Source organism: Euleptes europaea, chromosome 10 (genome assembly GCF_029931775.1).
Source record: "Euleptes europaea isolate rEulEur1 chromosome 10, rEulEur1.hap1, whole genome shotgun sequence".
Lineage (NCBI taxonomy): Eukaryota > Metazoa > Chordata > Lepidosauria > Squamata > Sphaerodactylidae > Euleptes > Euleptes europaea.
In genome coordinates this window covers 64,784,785-64,801,009 of record NC_079321.1, presented here as the reverse complement: position 1 = coordinate 64,801,009, position 16,225 = coordinate 64,784,785, and the positions used below count along the sequence as shown (strand labels likewise).

The window sequence follows — 16,225 nt, the reverse complement described above, 5'->3', positions numbered from 1 at the left end:
AAGAATATATATATATATATGTGTGTGTGTGTGTGTGTTATGCTATGTGAATATGCATATATGTGACAGCATATATGTTTTCTCTATAAACTAAGTTAATTAGGGCACTACAATACCTGCATACATACTGACAATATTGTGTTCAAACAACAGGACTACATACTAATGGTTCTTTGTTAAGAAGGATACAACAAAGTTCCAAATAAGAAGCCATATGGGTTCTTCTCATCTTCTTTTGATACTTTGGTGTTTCAGTATTTTAACTAGGTTTTTCGACCTTATGTTTGTGTGACTAACATAAAGACTTCACCTAATGCAAGTACAGTAGTATCAATATTTTAAAAGTTTAATTATCTCTTTTTATAAAACTTGTTTGTCTTCATGTTTCCAGTGTCTAAACAAATGACCCTGTCAATGCAAAAGAGCTGCAATAGAATGAAGCATGGGGGAGATGTATCCCTCGCTAATTGTGGTTAAGACTTGATTCTTCCCACATGGGTCTGGCAAACATCACCTTGCACTTAAGCTAGAAGATTTTTTTTAATGTGCGGACACAATACAACATGCACAAGGCGTACTGAAATCAATAGGCCTTGATTGTACCCTAAACTTAACTTCTGCCAAATAAGGTTTGGTCAGGGAAAATATTGGACTTGACTGTGTGACAGAACAAGGGCTTTACTGATCAAGGCTATCCTCTTCCTATTTTATATTCTAGTTAAAATCTTGCTTCACTTCTCTATTCAAATCTAATCAATTTAGGAAACTTTCATAGCATAACAACAGTATGATATAATAATATAATAAAAGGTGACAAGATGATGTAAGGATTAAATCTTTTATTTTAAAAGCAATGACTCCCACCACGTAATCTTCTTTTTTCATTATCATCAAACTATATTTAGAGAGAGACCATATGGTTGCTAGCTGATGAATCCAATCCACTCATTTTGTAAATCTTTGTGTATTTTCCTAATTGCAATAGAAAAAATTACAGCCACTGAGATAGCACAAAAGGTGCTGTTTTAACAGCTACTTCAGGTGCACTGGGCAAATCAAGTAGTTAGGTTTCATGGAACAATGTTAAGATGAGACCTTTTTATTATTAAACAGAACATCAAGAGCAGTGTCTATAGTCAGAGAATAAGGAGCAAAGGATTTTACCTTTTCTGAAGTCACTGTCACTTGATATCAATTATGGGCAATGCTTTTGTTCTTGGAAGTTCAGAAACGTAAGCTTACGAGCCAGTCCTCATATCATAAACAGAAACAGTTACATTAAATGCTGTTCGGCAAATAAACTTTCTTTTTAAAAGAATGAGAAAAGGTGGGTTGCACATAATTTAATGATGCCAGTACAGTAACATGGCATTACCATCTTCAGTTTGACTCATGTCCAGATTCTTAACAATGCCGCTTATTTTTTCACCTGTTTCAAAACAGCACAAGCCAGTTTTAAAGACAGCTTTGGAGAAAGTACAGAATAGAGGTGTCCTGTGGTATTGCTAATAAGAGCTCACTCACATTATTAATTGTTCTTATTCTTCTGTAATAAAACCAAAGACAATAAGCCTCAGTTGCTCTCAGTGACCACGGGAAGGGAGCTTTTAATATCATGAATGGCCTGTTCTCCCTTGCTAACTCATGAGGGACTTTAATAACACATTGCTGTGCTATAATCTAAACTCTCTTTTTGACATTTGTAATTCAAACTTGGTTGTAGTGCGCAGAAATAGATGGTGTTGCGCGAACTAGATCAGCCTTTTTATTTGTCTAGAAAACTTGGATACTCGCTTTCTGTTCAAGGAATACTTGAAACAGCTTACAACAGTGAAAAGGAACTCGAAAACCTTTTATGCATGGCTGTTTCCCTCGTGGTCACCCCTCCGATGACTTTGGGTCTTTGTTTTGATTATGCATGCCGTTTCCACCGTCAGAGGTCGCCTCACTCTCCCTCTACGTTTCCGTGCATTTTGCTCACATTTTCAAATTTGTGATAAATAGGGTTGCCAGGTCCCTCTTTGCCACTGGCGGGAGATTTTTGGGGCAGAGCCTGAGGAGGGTGGGGTTTGGGGAGGGGGGGGACTTCAATGCCATAGATTTCAATTGCCAAAGCGGCCATTTTTCTCCAGGTGATCTGATATATATCGGCTGGAGATCAGTTGAATTAGCAGGAGATATCCTGCTACTACCTGGCAGTTGGCAACCCTAGTGATAAATCAGGTCCCTGAAAACCTGGGCAAAACACGTGGAAACGCAAGGGGAGTGCGAGGTGACCTCTGACGGTCGGAAATGGCATGCACAATCAAAACAAAGACCCGAAGATGTCTGAGGGGTGACTGTAAGAGAAACAGCCATGCATAAAAGGCCGAAAGCATCAATCCAGTGTTAGAATAATCCCTAAAGTAGTCCAGTTTAGAACAACTGAATATAAACAATATTGAATATATAAACAATAAAAAGTAACTCTGATGGACAGGAGGCTGCCCTGCCCTTGAAAGGAAAAGCAGCTACCCAGAGGAACCCCTAGGAGTGCTGCTCCAATGCCTTCCCATCGAAGTTGTTATATGGAAGGTTTCAAAATATTCCTAAACATGAACGGAAATGTGAATGTGGCTCCAACTCTTTCGACTCAATCGAGCACATATGGCTAGATTGCTCATTATACGCTAGGAAGAAATGGTTAAATACTTGGATACATTCTAAATATTATCTTCCTAATAAAATAAAATGTCAAATTTTATTGAACGATACAACAGCAGAGATCACTGTGGCGGTGACCAATTTCTTAGTCGATGTGTTAACAATGAAAAATTTGGGAAACTCTGTGTTATGATTTTATGTTTGTTTTAGCTTTTTTAGCTGATAGTTGTATTTATACTGTTTTTTCCTCTTTGTAATATTGGATACGCCATTAAAGGTTGATTGATTGATTGATTGATTGAGTGTTGCTCCAACTTCCAATCACCTTTCAGGAGGGGGACGGAAGGTTGGAGGGAAGCACAGAAGGAGTTAGTTGAGTTCTGCTCCAGGTAGAGAGCAGGAACAACTCAGGTCTGGCTCAGGAAAAAGAGCACACAGGGCGAGGGGTAGCTTTGCCTGGTTGCGTGGCAAAGTGGTTGAGCTCTGTTTCTAGGGCAGAATCGACTACCCCATTTATTAGGCCTGTCTCTGGCGATGAGCAGACCTTGTACTTTTTTAGTCTGGCTCTCGTGAAAGGGCAGGCTGGTGCAGGTGGGAGCCTGAGCGTGTATGAGAGGATCCAGCCTCGTGGCTAAGCAGTAATAGCCCGTCTGGGTCTGAAAGCATTAAAGAGGATACAAGCTACCCTCTAACGCCATAACTGATCTAATTTTAAGCGCCTCCGCCAGGTTTCTCCTTTGTCAGCCAGGAGACATGGGCTGCTGCTCTATTCCTTGAAACTATCTTGTAAATAAATAAATCTTCCTTGTTGTTTCTGTTCAAAGCCTGCCTCAGTGATCTCCTTAAACAACTGGCGCACTACATATACTTAACCCACAGCAACGAACCCAAAGCCTATACTCGGGGGGGTTACCGCACTTGGATTCCCAGCGATGTATTAAGAGTTTGAAAACGTTATAAAAAATACTGTTCGCACTTTCTATGTATTCCCACCGATGTATTAAGAGTTTAAAAACGTTATAAAAAAATACTGTTCGGACTTTGTTTGGCCCCTTTAGCTGTGAGGACGTCTTCCAACCATTTATAAGCCATGGTATCCAAAAACCCTTTTAAAGCGATGTTTTTTCATAACGTTTTCAAACTCTTAATACATCGCTGGGAATACAAAGTGCGGTAACCCCCTCACACTACTTTTAGAACACCTGGTAACTGAGGGAAAGGTTTCTGGGTTCAAACAACCCTAGATCCCAGAAAATCTTAGGAGGCTGTGTGTGTGTGTGCCCTCAGTAGGAAAAATAGGCTTGTCACAGTAACAATAAAAACAACATCTCAGGACAGTCCATAAAACTGGTTCAAACCTCTTTGTAAACAAACAAACCTTTATGCTATGACTAGAGGCCCCCAAAAGACAATCATGCTAGGAAAAGTTGAAGGCAGCAGGAAAAGAGGAAGACCCATCAAGAGATGGATTGACTCTATAAAGCACTGGTTCCCAACCAGGGGTCCATGGACCCCCAGGGGTCCGCGAGAACTAAATTAAGGTCCGCGAAACAAAGTTATAAACCCATAATAAATTAATATTTTCAATTAAAAGTTCTCTATTATAAATATATATATTCAAATATTATTCTAAGCTTAATGTTTAACTAACAGTTATGATTAAAGTTTATTTTCAAATTCTCAGAATTTTTATTTTGAACCTTGGGGTCCCTGCACTGAACAAAAAAGTCCTAGTGGTCCCTGGTCAAAAAAAGGTTGGGAACCACTGCTATAAAGGAAGCCACGGCCCTCAATTTGCAAGACCTGAGCAAGGCTGTTAAGGATAGGACACTTTGGAGGACATTGATTCATAGGGTCGCCATGAGTCGGAAACGACTTGACGGCACTTCACACATACACAGAGGCCCCAAAGAGGTGGTGTTAACTGTCGCTCGGGAGGGAGGGTGGCAACCAAAAATGGTCTCTCATAGGTCATACTGAGCATTATCCCTGAAAATGTGGGCTCTTTGCAGACTCCCGTCAACTGACCCCAGAACCCAGGTACATTCTTATGGGTGAAGCTTGTACTTTAAAAAACACAAACAGAACAACTTCTTCTTGTTTGTGATCACCGGCATTGCTACCAATCTAGTGGCCAAGCAATTAAATATCTGGAAAAACTTATTTTTATAATAGAAGTGTTACAATCTTAACATTGTAGCAAAAGTAGGCTCTTCAAATGCCTCTGTGTTTTGTGTCGTTTTAGTGGAGGTGGGAACTGATTTGATGGAGAGAGAATGTGAATGGAAGCGGTATGTTGCAGTTAAACTGAAGGACTGGTGCCGCAGAAGGGTATTTATCAAAACTAAATGTCAGAGTAGTTATTTTTATATGTAATTTAATTTGGAAAAAAATTTTTTTACAGGAGTCAAAAGGGCATATCAATTATTTTTACTCTTAGTGCATTACTCCATGAATAAATCATCTCTGTAGGGTGCTAGAGGAAGATGCTTTTAGTTCAAAATTAGATGCACGGGTTACTATTTAACATCTGTGCTTTGTCTTGAAAATGGCTGAAGAAAATAATAAAAACTTTTCTCAAAACAAGCCACAGAGCTGTTAGCCAGGAGGATGTTTTCTTGTGTAGCTCACAGGTTGTTTTGTAAACAATTTCCCTAGTTTAGCTTGTTTCTGATTGCTAAAAGAAAATTCTTTTTTGGAATTAAAACATATACCTCATATTCTGAGTATTTAAAATCTGGCTGCCAGCATGATGCACATTATTTTTGGCTGCTGCTGGAAATGTATCATGATGCAACTTATTATTAACAAATAACTTTGGATAAATATATAAATTATTATGTGTTCTAGGATGGTGCTATAGGTAGAAATATGTAGCTGAATCGGGGTTTTGATGTATTCAATTTAGATGCTGATTGGAAATGGCAAATTATGAAATAATTTTGGAAAAACCACACTGCAAAGGATTTATTGTGACTGTAAGTATCAGACTTAACAATCCTGTACACCTTTTCCCCCTGTATTAGTTATTGCTCTGGGTTGTCTTGGAAGGAGACATGCCCAAGCAGCGACTCATGTACAGATACAACAAGACACCTTCTCTGAGTTTGGATATGACCTCTATATCAATGTCATTGAATCATTTGGTTACTCTCAAGATTGTTCTCCATCTTGAGGAGAGATGTTTTCTTATGTCTTTGTATTAGTCACTGCTCTGGGACTGATAGTTCCACATTGTCTCTACAATGAGTGACAATCTACAATGAGTGACCTAATGCAGAGATGCTATCGAACAATCCATTCTGGGAGGGGGATGCCTATTATATCTGTACATGAGTTACAGCTCTGGGATGGATAACTGTTTAGTCTTTACATTGAGAATGACTCAAGAATTCAGTCATACCTGATGGAGGTGCACTATAGAAATACCCACCTTCAGAGGAAGCTGCCATCCTCACAGGAAGCTGCTCAGGAAATCTTTTTTTAGGGTACAATGATTACATGGGTTTCAAGTTTGTTCCATGTATATGATCTGAGCTGCTCTGAGCCCCGCTGTTGGCTGGGGAGGGTGGGGTATGCATTAAATAAATAAAATGATCTTATACATCTGTGAATTGCCAGGCTGCAGTTTGGAGATCTTTCCTGTCTCATAGCTCTACAGCAGCAATTTCTCTCATCGTACTTCTTCCATCATCCACCTGGAGTGGAGCATGATGAGAATCCTGCAAGCTGTAGCAGGTAGGATGAGAGTGAAGAGCATGATAAGACCTGAATAAGATCAAAGTGGGAAAAGGCTCAACTTCATCCTCCTTTCTGTCTGCACAGCTTTAAATGAGAGAAGCAGGATCTCCAGGTTGTGTCCTAGCAACCCTATTTGTTTATTTACTTCATTTATAGCCCACCTTTCTAACTGAGACTTGAGGTAGATTATAAAATATTAAAAAAAACAATTAAATCAGAGAACACATGGCATCCAATTACAATGCAATAGGACTAGGATTACAGAAATTAGGAACCAATGGAAACAGAAAACTGTATAAGGAATCAGCTTATGGTGCCTCCAACCGACTCCTGTTATACATCACTTTCCCAAGTACTGTGAGGCCAGATTCAGCTCACAAGTGTGGCACAGGGGAAGGAGGGGCTTCAGCCTTCTCCCCAGTGCTGTTTTCCTGAGCCAAAATGCCTGTGGAGGGCCCTGTTTGCCCTGCTTCGAGGTGCCTGTGTGCTAGTCAGTACACATGGAGCACCACAGCAGAGCAAACAAGCCCCCCTCCACAGCTGTTTCAACTCAGGAAAACAGTGCGGGAGGATGCTGAAGCCCCTTTCCTCCCTGTACCACACTCACAAGCAAAACCTGTCCCACAGCACTTGGGAACCTTCATTCCCTGATGTTGTGTGTACATAAAGTTGAGCCCTAAGGGGTGACATACCATATACAGTAAACATTGCGATAGACTACCATCCTGTGCCCTTATAAAGGCCCTCTCCTGGACTGTTCCATTATACTGCAGTTCTGATCCCCTTGTACAAATGCCTTCCTGAACATTTCTGTTTTGCACATCCTGCAGAATGATAGAAATGTGGGAGCCTTTCTGACTTCCTCAGGCAAGTCATTCCACAAGGTAGGGGCCTCAACAGAGAATGCATATGTATGGGCAGTTGCCAATCTTACCTGTTCGCAGGGAGGCATCTTCAGATGGTTTTACTCAGATGGTTTAAGCTGTCATGGTGAAGCATAGTGGGAAAGCCAGTTCTGTAGGTATGTGAGGCAAAGGCCATTAAGCACTTTGAAGGTGATAACCAGAACCTTCAATTGAACCAGGAAACTGATCAGTTACTGATGAAGTGACTGCAGATTAGGTGTGATATGCATAGGGTTGCCAGCCTCCCAGGTACTAGCTGGAGATCTTCTGTTACAACTGATCTCCAGCCGATAGAGATCAGCTCACCTGGAGAAAATGGCCGCTTTGGCATTTGGACTCTATGGCATTGAAGTCCCTCCCCAAACCCCACCCTCCTCTGTGTGAGGCTTCTCATTGTCCAGGCAATATTTCAATAACCAAAAGGGACTCAGTAGTTGTTCAGAAATCACTTGTGGTTTATTGTAATTCCATGGAGCATTCAGAAAATCTCATAGCTCGGGTACAATCACTAAAACTCTAATGACATATATATTCCAATAGGCTCCTGTTATACATTCCAATAGGCTCCTCTCCCCCTTATGTCCAGGTGGTTTCCCTTTCCCCAGAGGCCTTCAGCTTTATCTAACAAGGTCACTTTCTGCAGTGCTGTGAGAATTTACAGAAAACTTCCCCTACACACACTGACCCACTTTCCCAACTCCTGCCCGGGATTCAGACTAAAGTTCACGTATATGTGCTTGCTTTGGCAGCACATATACTAAAATTGGAACGATACAGAGAAGATTAGCATGGCCCCTGCGCAAGGATGACATGCAAATTCGTGAAGTGTTCCATATTTTTAAAGCAGAGGCTAGATGGCCATCTGTCGGGAGTGCTTTGATTGTGGGATCCTACATGGCGGGGTGAGGGTTGGGGTCACTGGGGATGTGGGGGGAGGTAGTTGTTAATTTCCTGCATTGGGCAAGGGGTTGGACTAGATGACCCTGGTGGTCCCTTCCAACTCTGTGATTCTATGATTCTAAAGGTCATGCAAAACAACAATTTGATCCGGTTATCAAAACAATTAAACCACTACAAACATTATGGCTGGTATTGGCTTTAAACAACCTGACACTCAGGCTACACCCCAAAAAAACTCCCACCAGTTGTGAAGAGGGACCTGGCAACCCTAGATATCCATGCTCTGAATAGTAAGCTGCTGCGTCCTGTACCAACTGGAATTTCCAAGTTTGTGAACTTTGTAAAACAAAGCCTTAAGAACTCTTACATCTAGTCATTCTTGAAACTAGTGAGTGGTATTATATAAATGAATGATATATCTATACCAGCCAAATGCTGCAGTCTATTAAATATACACAACATGTAGTAAAAATTCTGTTACTTGCATAAAAATAAAAATGACTAATTAAAGAGAGCCATGAGGCATAATGTGTTTTCAGCATGATTTTATGCACTGAACAAATTGCCTATTCATGCCTTGTTTTTATACTTGAACTTTGGTTTAAAAGCTCATTCCTAACTTTATCTTCAGTACGTACAAATCATGTGTCATTCATAAATTAAATATAGTCTATTAAACTATAAATCTACATTGGCAAACATTGGCTAGTTTGTTGTTGCTATTTTAAAAGTACATTTTAAAAAGCCCAATACAGCTGTGTGATGTATATTATATTAAGATTTGTGTACAAAGTAATTACATTGCAAGAACTATTTTGTAATAATAGCTTATTGGCACTTCCGCAGCAGAAAAATCACCTATAAAAAAGCAAGTGTGAAAATAGTACCAAGCATAAGGGAGAACAAGATTTAGCAAGTATATGCATGGTATAGCAACAGCTATTTGCATGACGTCAGTCACACACCGCATTTCAAGTTTTTGTTATAGAAGTTCAGTACAATTTTCACTGGAGAGAACTTTTATAGGTGATCTCAAAAGATGGGTGGACTGGTGCCAAAATGTCCCTGAGAAGTTTTATGATAAGAAAGCTTTTCTTGAGTGACAGACAATAGCTCAGATAGCTTTAGAAGAGATTAGACAAATCCATGGGTCTATCAACAGCTGTTAGTCATAATTTAATTGAACCTTTATGTTCAGAGGCAGTATAGCTTTGAAACCACGTGCTGGGAGCAAACAATAGGGGAGGGTTGATGCCTTCAGGCTCTGCTGCTAGGCTTCCCAAAAGCATCCAGCTGGCCACAGCTGGAAACAGAACATCTACTATTAGACAAACCGTTGGTCTGATCCAGTAAGGATTTTACACTCTTGCATTCGACCTCTCATATAAATCATTCTCAATATAGATACTTGTTCTATGAAGTTTGTTTATCCAGATGGATTACAAAATCCCCACCCCCATATTGATGATCCTGTTTCCTAACTAGCCCTGCCCATTCTTCCTAAGGACACCATCATTTTGATGTCAAGGAACTATTCCCTTTTGGCTTTCCATTAGCAACCCTCCATCATATATCACATATTACTCTAACTCCACCTCACTCCAGGCTTGTTTTGGCTGCAGGCCTTGGCCACCCAGTTCTTAAGTGAGATATTTGTTTCCCATTTCTTAAAAAGAAGCCCAGTATAACTTTTTTATTTTAAAAATGAACATTGCAGGATATTATTTACTGGTTCAATTTTTATCCTTTATCGGCCCATTTCTTTTTTTATGGTATATAATTTCTTGTACAGCCATATATCTACAAGCACAAAAATCCACAGATATTTACATCTACCACATTTGAAGTAGTTTCCATTATAATGCTGTCACTCAGTATAATGGATGGCAGAACAGAATTATTATAGTTGATCACTTTACCTGAATATATAAAAAATGAACCATGCCTATCTGAAGTCTGAACATTTTTTCCTATGATTTAAGATGTCAGAAATAAACATGTTGTAAGAGTAATGAATGGCAAAAGTGTTTAACATGTTTTTGTACCTCTGAGAATAAATGCTTACATGATTTCTAGTTATCTTTTAAAATCAACCTGCCTATGAACAAACTAGTTGGGTGTCTCATAGAGATATCACTTTACATTAAAATTTTAGAATTATTTTAAAAAATTGTTTCAATGTTCAATCCTCAAGGAACTGGAACCAGGTTGTAGGGAAATTTTTTGAGAATGGATGCTAATAAAAAGCAAACTTTTTTTAGTATTATTAATCCCATTCCTATTACAGGCCAAAATATGTTTTTAATTTCCTTTCATACATTTTGTGGGTAGTAATTTGTTATTGTCTAGCAATTTAAATTTCAAACATTCACTAACATTTGTGCAAACAAAAAAAGCCAGCATTCTAGACTTGTAGACAATCTAGCAATTAGAAACAAGTCAATGCAGCTGCTTTCTTCCAACACAGCTAGCCTGGAAGATGGCCTCCTTGACACGGCCAGTCTGGCCACTGGGATCCATGCCATGGTAACATCAAGACTAGACTATTGTAATGCGCTGTTCAACCGTTTCCCCTCAAAGTCAACTCAGAGACTCCAATTGGTGCAGAATGCTGCAGTCTTATTATCAGGCTCTAGACAGAGCATGAGAGCCAGCATGCTGTAGTGGTTAAGGTGTCAGACTAGGACCTGGTAAACCCAGGTTCAAATCCCCACTAGCTCCATGGAAGCTTGCTAGGTGACCTTGGGTTAAGCACACACTCTAAGCCCTGACCCTGGCTAGTATTTAGATGGGAGACCTCCAAGGAATACCAGGGTTGTGATGGAGAGGCAGGCAATGGCAAACCTCCAAAATGTCTCTTGCCTTGAAAACCCACTAGGGGTCACCATAAGTCAGCTGTGACTTGATGGCAAAAAAATAAAAATGGCGGAGCATGCACATAACTCCCATCCTGCAGTTACTCCATTCAGTGCTCATCAGTTACCAGCCTCATTTCAAGGTATTAATTATCTTATTCAACACCCTTCAAGGTATTCATCCCTCATATCTGTGGGACTGCCTCTCCTACTATCCTCCACCATGACAGGTTAGCTAATTAGGACAGGGCCTGCTATAGGTGCCAATCTGCAAATGGGCAAAATCAACAACATGCTTTCTCCATCTGGAGACAACGGTCATGCCTCTTTTTGCTCCTGCTGGATTTATCTGTAGCCTTTGATACACTGGATTTTGCCTTCTTGTTGAGGCAGAAGTAGGTCTTAGGAAATGTGCTTTGGATTCATTTAAATTGTTCCTTACGGACCAGACTCAAAGAGTTGTCATCTGAGTGGGATTTGTCCTGTGGGGTTCCTAAGGGTGCAATCCTATCTCCCATGCTATTCAATCTCTATACAAAATCCTTAGGAGAAATGATTCATAGTCTTGGAATGGGCTATCAGCAATACAATGACGACACTAGCCTCTGTATCTTTCTACCCTAATCTCCTGGTATTGTGATAGAACCACTGCCTGACTGCTATAGTTAAATGATTAAGAGCAAATAAATTGAAACTGGACCCTGACAAGATGGAGGTAATTCTGTTTGGGAAGGCTGAGGTCTTGAAGGATGTTGTGCTTTCCACATTCATTGCTGTTCATCTGAGCCTTGCTGACTTGGTTATGAGACTATGGGTTACACTGGATCAAGAATTACTGCTGGAAAAGCAAATTAATGCAGACTCCTCCCCAATGCTTTCTCCCATTTAGCCAGGAAGATGGCTTCCTACCTTGACTTGGCTGATCTGGCCACCAGGTTCCATGCCATACTGACATTGTGACTAGACTGTTGCAATACACTTTACATAGGTCTGCCCTTGAAGTCATCTCAGAGTCTCCAGAGTCTGTGGTACAGAATGCCACAGTTCAGCTATCATTATGAGCTAATGAGAACATGCATATTACATACATTCTGCAGTTACCAGGAAAGGCTGAAGAGCCTGGGACTTTTCAGTTTAGAAAAGAGACGACTAAGAGGGGACATGATAAAGGTTTATAAAAGTATGCATGAAGTGGAGAGTTGACAAAGGCCTTTTATGCATGAGTTGTTTCCGTCATCATCAAGCCCCGAGTACTTCGGGGCTTTGTTTTCATTATGCATGTATTTTACCTTTTGTCGTGAATCAGCCTGAACTCTCCTCGGAAGAAGAGGGGGAAGGTGTGGCAGAGCAGGGTTCTGCACCTGTGGAAGTCTTACCAGGGCAACTGGACCTTAGCTCTGAGCCAGCAAAGACTGCAGATGCAGAAGAAGGTGGTGCATTTTGGCAGGGAGCAGAGGAACAGAGAAGGTTCTCTCTTCCAGACCCGCCCAGCCCAGTTAGCCGGCAAAGATCAAAGGTTCAGCTCAGTTTACAGGAAGCGAGATTACAAGTGATGGGTCGTAAGTGTTTACAAGAACTGACACCAGCGAGTGATACAGAACAGCTGGCCCTGGAAGGGAGTGTTGAGGAAGAGCCATAAAACTTGGACTGTCAAGTCATTCCGTGTGGGAACAACTTTGCTGATTAGTACAGGCTCTGCTGCTCCTGCCGAGATCTCTGTGCACAGTATTGTCCTGCTTAGGTGCCTACTACCCGCTCCTACCCCACACACCCAGCATCCCCGCAGAACCAGGGAGTCCCTATCCTAGACCTTGAAGAAGAGGAACTTGTGCTGGTGAGTGACCTTGTTCCTTGTTGAGAGTGCTGCCTTGGTTACGCACTCAGTCCACCCATACTACCTGGAAGAGTAAACCGCGACAGGTTCTGCTCCTTCAGTACCCTCCATTGCTGGGAGTGGGGTCAGAGGCCAAGCACCTCAGCCGCAACACCTTTAGAAGTTGCCTCACTCTCCCTTCACATTTCCCCTGCATTTTGTGGATGCTGTTTTACCCTGAGATTAATGTCTTCCTCGACCCCAAATTGAAAGGTGGTCCTGTGCATACTTGTCAATTCGGGGTTTTCTCCCCACACCCATTCTCACTTCTCCCTCCCATGTGTCTTTCCCTCCCATCAAACCTCTCCCCTCAAAGCTGGAATACTATGAGGCTGCTTATTTGGTCAGTTTCACTGCAGTGTGGTCAGTTTCAGACCTCAGCCTGATTGAATAGGGTTCTTGTTTTTGTTTGCAACTAGTGAGAACACTGAAATAATCACAAATTATCTATGCAGGTGCTTATTTGGTCAGTTTCATAGTGAGTGGGTCAGTTTCAGACCTAGGCTGGATGGACAAGTGTGAGAAAACAGTTTACTCAGCCCAGCTGATGTGGAGACACACAAACAGAGAACCAACACACACAGAGAAGCACACTGATGCACACAAGAAGAGAAGCATTTGGTCAAAAAGGTGTGGGGAGGGATTCAAACAACAGAAAATGGCCAGGAAAAGAAAACAGGAAAACAGAGGGCAAAGTTGGGGTGGGGAGGGCTTGCGGTGAATTGCTGCTACTCAGTTCAGTTAAAATGAAAGAATTCAGCCGTGTGACTGGTGGGGGCTGGTAACGTATTTTTTTTTAAATAGACTACAGCCAATCACAAAGCAGTATTTGAATGGGGAGGGGATAACACACCATTCGTTCTGAAGCTCTGCATTTTCCCCAATGATGCATAAATTTAACCCCAAGTTAAAGAGCAGCCTATAAATCCAATAAAAAAAAATAATAAGTACTCTGGGAATTTCTTCGGGGGGGGGGGGGAAGCCCCTGTGCATACTGATTTGAGAATTCAAGTTCAAATACTGTGCATTGACGGAACAGCATATCCAGCAGAAACTACTCATGTATAAAAGGCTGAAGAGAATTTGTCCACGGATGCGTAATAACGAGAACTGACACCTCCGTTTGCTTCCCAAAGATGGAGTAACTGGTTGACCCAGACCCTATAAGCCCCTTCCCTTGGCCGGCCCCTCCTCATATGTCAGCCTGCAAATGAACAGGGACTGGCTCTCTTTTCCCGCGACCCGCCACCAAAATTCGCCCCTCCCTTCACTTCTTTGAAGGCGGGATGGGCGGTCTTTGTCTCCCTCTCCCAAAGTACTAGAACTCGAGGGCATCCAGTGAAGCTGATGGGCAGTAGATTCAGGATGGGCAAAAGGAAATATTGCTTTACACAATAAGTAATTAAAATCTGGAATTCGCTGTCATCTTTGTTTTCCATCAACCTGTACACACTGTTGGACCTCCAGAGGAACTATTTGGCCACTTTGTGAGACAGGATGCTGGACTAGATGGACCACTGGTCTGATCCAGCAGGGCTCTTCTTAAATACTTATGTTCTTACCCTACTTTCACTGCTTTTTTTTTTTTACTTGCATAACATTGTTTTCTGCATTGCTTAGCATATCCTGTCTAATACTTACACTTTGCTTCAGGTTGCTGCAATCCTAGTCCTATTACATTGTTGATTAGATGTTTCATCCTATTGATTGGATTGACTTACACAATGTAATCCACCTTGAGTCTTAGCAACAAAGGTACACTATAAATAAATTAAAGTAAATAAATGCATGTCGCACACTTCTGAATGGGAGGCATTCTAGATTAGGGTCTATGACAGGGGTGTCAAACATAAGGGCTGAGGGTCAAATCCGGCCCCTTGAGAACTCTTATCTGGCCCGCGGGCCAGCTGAGGCAGACACACACACACACCATACTCAATCTGGGCTGGCAAGGCATGGCCCGGCCCATGTATGTCATATCTGGCCCTCGTAACAATTGAGTTTGACACCCCTGGTCTATGACTTCAACTTACAAAATTTGGGTTCAAACAAGCCTCAATGAAACCAACTGAGCTTGAATAAAAACCAGTTACCTTTATTCAGTTAGGGAATTTACAGATGTGGGAACAGTCTTCTGTGCATATATTCCTGTAAAAGGAAGCCTTTATGTAAAATTCTGCTGCTTGCATGTTTTCTCTGCCCTGTTACATCTGCCATGGCTGTGTGCATGGAATCCTATTAGAACGCTGGCAGTATCTCTAATATTGTAGGAGTGGGAGTTTAAATAAAGTGTCATCTAATAAGCACAGACCGTCTTCTCTGAGAATTACCCTATGGCCTAGAAACTACATTATGAAAAAAAAGATCAATAGCAAGGGTTTCTTGTACTGCTAAAGTATTCCCTCCAACAATTCACACATGAAAACATTTGCCCCTTATATACCTTATTCTCAAATAAGCACCCCACCCATTATTGTATTACCCATTGTTGGAGCCCGTTTTCTGCCCACCATGTGCACTCTTCATTTACTCTGCTATAGTCTGTTCTGCATAAGTTTTTGAAGCATATGTAGTAAATGGACTACGGTTGTGTTCCACACTAGCTTTTTAATATGGAATTGCTAATACCTGTTTATTTAGTTGTTGTTTTTTGGCGAATCCAAACCTGCTGAATTGCAATGATTTCTGAGTTGGGTTTCCGTGTTTTTCAGGCACAATTTGTAGTGGTTTATTTCAAAATATAACAAAATTATGACACACAAGATCTTCAACTCTTCTAGAAATTAAATAAGCAGACCATTGTGGCTTGAGCATACAAATTATATTAAATTGGAGCCTATTACTGCAGATGTTTTCTACTACTGTTCCCATCCCCCCACCACATTAACAATTTATGCTAATGGAGATTTAGATTTAACTTTTCTTTCCTGCATGGACTCTGATACAGGTAATGCTCTTTTTATAGACAGAAGAGTTCAGTAGACTTCTTCCTTTGCTCTTTCTCTCTCCTGGGAAAAATAAAGAGGACTTACATTCAAATTGTACTTTCTTTATGCATCCACAATTACCAAATATGTTACAGTTGATCTTTAAGACTGGAGTTACTATTACAATAGGCAGATGAAATACAAAAACACAAAGCGGTGCCCAAAGAACCTGGTAATTATTTAACACAGATTTCCCATGCAAAAAAAAAAAAAAAAAAAAGGAAAAAACTTTCCCTCCATCTGTACACAAACATTTTAAAAGCCTCTTATAACAGGAGGGTGAAAATTCACCTCATCCTGAAGTCTGAAGTCACGTTCAGC

The 16,225-nt window shown here is 41.0% G+C and overlaps 1 non-coding gene across 1 annotated transcript; it reads left to right on the top strand.

The window, feature by feature from the left end:
* Positions 1–8,022: 8,022 nt before the first annotated feature.
* LOC130484038 (U6 spliceosomal RNA) lies at positions 8,023–8,129 on the top strand. Its single transcript, XR_008933679.1, has one exon. It is a non-coding gene; the product is annotated as a U6 spliceosomal RNA (small nuclear RNA).
* The last annotated feature ends 8,096 nt before the right edge of the window (positions 8,130–16,225 follow it).